This window comes from Carcharhinus amblyrhynchos, chromosome 6, assembly GCF_965287045.1.
Source record: "Carcharhinus amblyrhynchos chromosome 6, sCarAmb.v2.hapA, whole genome shotgun sequence".
Lineage (NCBI taxonomy): Eukaryota > Metazoa > Chordata > Chondrichthyes > Carcharhiniformes > Carcharhinidae > Carcharhinus > Carcharhinus amblyrhynchos.
In genome coordinates this window covers 68,901,840-68,906,012 of record NC_137329.1, presented here as the reverse complement: position 1 = coordinate 68,906,012, position 4,173 = coordinate 68,901,840, and positions in this window count along the sequence as shown.

Sequence of the window (4,173 nt, the reverse complement as noted above, 5' to 3'; positions counted from 1 at the left end):
CGCTCGAGCCTCGCCGGGGTGGGGCCAATACCCATCCTCTGCCTCCCATTGGCCATCATCCGCTGTCAATCGAAACCCGGGCCGCAGCTCCACCCCTTTCCCTGGCTGGCGGCGGGGCGGAGCCGGCTCTGGTTTTCATTCACTGTGAGATCCTTGGATGGAGGGATGTCTGTTTTGAAGCTGCTAGTCCAGAGGTCGCAGCAGGCAGCACACCGTTCAGACTGACACCCCCCGCCATTACTCACACCAGACATCAACTCCACACTGTCATTTAGGACACAGGAGATGGGGTGCTCTAGGCGGGTCAAACAAGTAAACTAACTTAAATTACGTTCGGACAAAGAAAAAGGGGGCAGCTCCCCAAAAGGAGGGGGAACGGCCCGAACAGAAACAAAAGGTACAAAGGAAACTTAAAACACATCAAATCAAAATGTGATTATCGGGGTCTATAAGGCACCTCAGCCCTTGCGGTGCCCAACGGGCACTCTTTTTCTGCCAACTGTCTTATCAGCATCCCACTTGCCACTCCCACCAATTATATGGTTATTTGTGTGAACAAACACTGAGTAAACGTACAAGCCAAGCAGTGTTTGTGAAGAGTTATAAACATTTCAGGTGGATGGCCTGATTACCCTGATGCTTGGGATTATAACCATTGGGGCACAAACGTATTAACAGGAAAAGGAAAGATATTTGATTGTGGGGGGTGTCCAGAATCAGCAGTCATATGCCAAGGATAAGGGATAAAGCTTTTAGGATTAGGGAGAAATTTCTTCACCTAGAATGGTCAGGCTATGTGATTCACTGCCACAGAAAGCCATTTCATGCAAAGCATTGAATGTTTTCAAGATGGAGTTAGAGCTCTTGGGGCAAAGGGAATTGAAGAACATGGAGGGATTATTGGGCTAATTTCTTTGTTAGAGACAGATGATAGTCTTTGAGGTCAAGAAAATAGCCATATAGGTCACAGCTAGAACACTTGCTTGAGGTGCAGACCAGTGCTGATATTTCTATGGAATTTGTATGTCAGCCAGTTTGGATGTACAATAAACTTAAAGGCAAAAGGCAAGCTGCTATATGGATTGGCAAAGAGAAGTAAAAATGTGGAAGGCCAGAAAAGGTGGTATAAATTCTTTTGTTATGAAGTTGCATATATACAATTCTCCAGGTATGATCCTTTTTATAATTTGGATCAAAGAAATAAATTTCATTAAACAGCAGAACTTGTATCTCCTTTACAGCAAATAAGAGGTTCAAACAGGCATGAGGACAAGGTGCTGAGTTGAAATAGCATGCAATAGGTTAGGGCTATGCTTGTGGATTGAGCAAAAGGTGTTCTGCTAAGCTGTCATCCAGTCTGTTTAGTCTCCCCAATTTAGAGGAAACCTCACAGGAGCAGAGAATACAGACAATATCAAAAATCTGGTGTTTGACATGTAAATATTGAAAAATGCTATGAAAACCAAAAGAAATCATATAGCATTCTCTAAAAATAATGCATCTGTGCGCTTGGGATTTTAACCTGCAGAAAGCAGGCGGTAAAAACCAAATTTGCAACATTGTATCCAAAATAGCAGCCAGAGTTCCAGCCTAGCAAAACAAGTTTTTGAAATTGGACCAATAATTTTAAAGCAAGCACTCAAGAAATAATTGAATTCAAATTTGTTTGACAGCCTTAAGCCACAAATTGCAGTACTATTGAGTTAATTAAACTTGGACTAGGAAAATAACTGTTAGAGTATGCTTGCTGTCTCTTGGGGAGAGAAGGAAAGACTCATGAAATATACATGAAAACTGCAGTGTCTTCATCAAATCACCATCTACTCAACTCAAAGTATTCCAGACCAAAGCACAAGAAAGTTCATACTTCCAACTGATGCCTGGAATTATATTATTTAAGAACGATATTCTGTAATGATTTACTTCATTATTCCCGAATGAGTCTTGTAGTTGAAACACCATTCCAGTGGTGAGTTTTAGTTTGTTAATTGTTTTAATAATGTTGTCACCAGTTCTAAAAATGAAGACCCATTAATTGTCCACAATAGTGGCAGATTCTGCTTTAAATTTACCAAAACCAATAGTTTTCTACCATCTCACACCACTTAAGATTGAGGTAAGATAGATTTGTGGGGTGGGTCCAAAAATCAGAGGGAAACATCACCTTTATCTTGTAACATTTGCAAACTCAGAAGATAAAACATCTGCCCCTTTACCTCATTACCATTCAAGTCCCCAAACACTCCTTTCAGGAGAAACATTTTTACTTTCACCTCCTTCAACTTGGTCTATTGTATTCTCTGCTCCCAATGAGGTCTCCTCTACACTGGGGAGATGAAATGGTGGCTGAATGACAGCTGAGCAGAATACTTTGCTCAATCCACAAGCATAACCCCAACCTTCTGTTGCATGCTCAGAACTCAGCACCTTGCCCTCATGCCTGTTTGAACCTCTTGGTTGCTGTAGAGAAAAGGAGACAAGTTCTGCTTCTTCATAAAATAAATTTCTTTGATTCAACTTCACACAATTCTCCACCAAAATAGTGCCACCTGTATATCAGTGACTTGTATCAAATAATGACATCAAATTAGGACTTAAATGGGAAGATCTGTTAACTCATTCCTAATTGTCTCCCCTTGAGGGAAAATTTTGAATATTGGTTTTCCACAGAAAAACAGAACAAAACACTATTCCCTCTTTAAAATTAACTTAAAATAACAAACCTGCATTCCAAGATAGATATGCCCTTCCCTAATGTCCAAAAATTTCCTCAAACTAGTCCCCCTCTTAGTACAAGAAATTGGATTGATAACTGATGACTACTATTGACCCATTTAATTTGATATTTATTAAGCTGGCTATGTCAGTCCTCAATCTTATTTTTTGTGGAGTGTACATTTCCCCACAGGGACTTATTGTCTGTGACACTGTGGGTATTTTACCCAAATCCCCTAATCCCAAAATTTGATAATATCTGGGATATGTACAAAGGCTATATCCACTGCCTCAAAGCTTTTGTCTTAGCAGCAAGTGTGCTTTTATCCACTCATTTTTAATTCCTCACACAAGGGGGCAATATTTTCTATTCTTCCCTCCTCCCACAAAAAGAATAAAACCTCCTGTGTATGAAACCCTGTCACAAATTGGCATTGGAGGCATCTCTACAAACTGAGTTTCAAGTGCTTAAGATCACCCCAAAATACTTTTGCATTTCTAGTTTGGCCAATGTTTTGTTTGCACTTATGTCTTCCACTGTAGGATCACTCATTTTTTAAACTCAATTCTCAGATCAAAACTAACATCCAATCTAGTCTATCTACCTAGCTAATTCAGTTGCTCAAACTTCAAAGTTCCTCTTTTTCCATCTTTGAAACCAGTGCATCTTTTTGTGAAGTCCCACCACAACTGACTGCTATTGGACTGACACTCAAATTTGATTGTTGATGTGAAGTGACACCTGACTCAATCTGTCTGATCGCCAACCCAACATATTTGAAAGTGCCTACAGCCTGACTTCCAACCCTGAATTCTTCCTCAGCCCAGAGATTACTATAGCTTTAGAATTGCTATTACCCCACACAAAAAACCCATCAACATGTATCAAAGACACCATAAAGATATTCATAGTGCTAGTAAAACATTGCTTTCAACTGGCAGCAGCCTGAATTTAACAATCCACTCAAAGCCTGATCTAAGTATTGTTTTCAAATCCCCTTGCCACAAGCCTGGTCTTTGGGAAGCACCTTTTCCATGCAAATCCATCTGTGAGATTGAACTCCTCGTCCCTTATCTGGTACCTGTGTACGCCCAAAATTCACTCCAACTATGCAGTTCTTGCTGTTTGGCATCTTTCTATAAAATTTTTCATTTAATTTATTGGGAGTTAAACTGAGCATGTGGGCTTCTACTACCACATTTGTAGTCTTACTTATCCCACTATCTTGTCAAACTACACCCCCATGTCACCTGATCTCATTCTGTACTACCACTGCTTGATCTTTCCCTTCTGCTGTCAAATATCCTTTCAATAGTTCTCAATCTCTTCCTGTGATCACATTTACTATCAGACTTCCTATTTGAAGGGGAGCTACATTTCTGTGCCCTCTGTTTTTGAACTTCATGTTCCCAATCCATGGTCTTGACATCCTCCCCTATGTTCTGTACATTAAACCA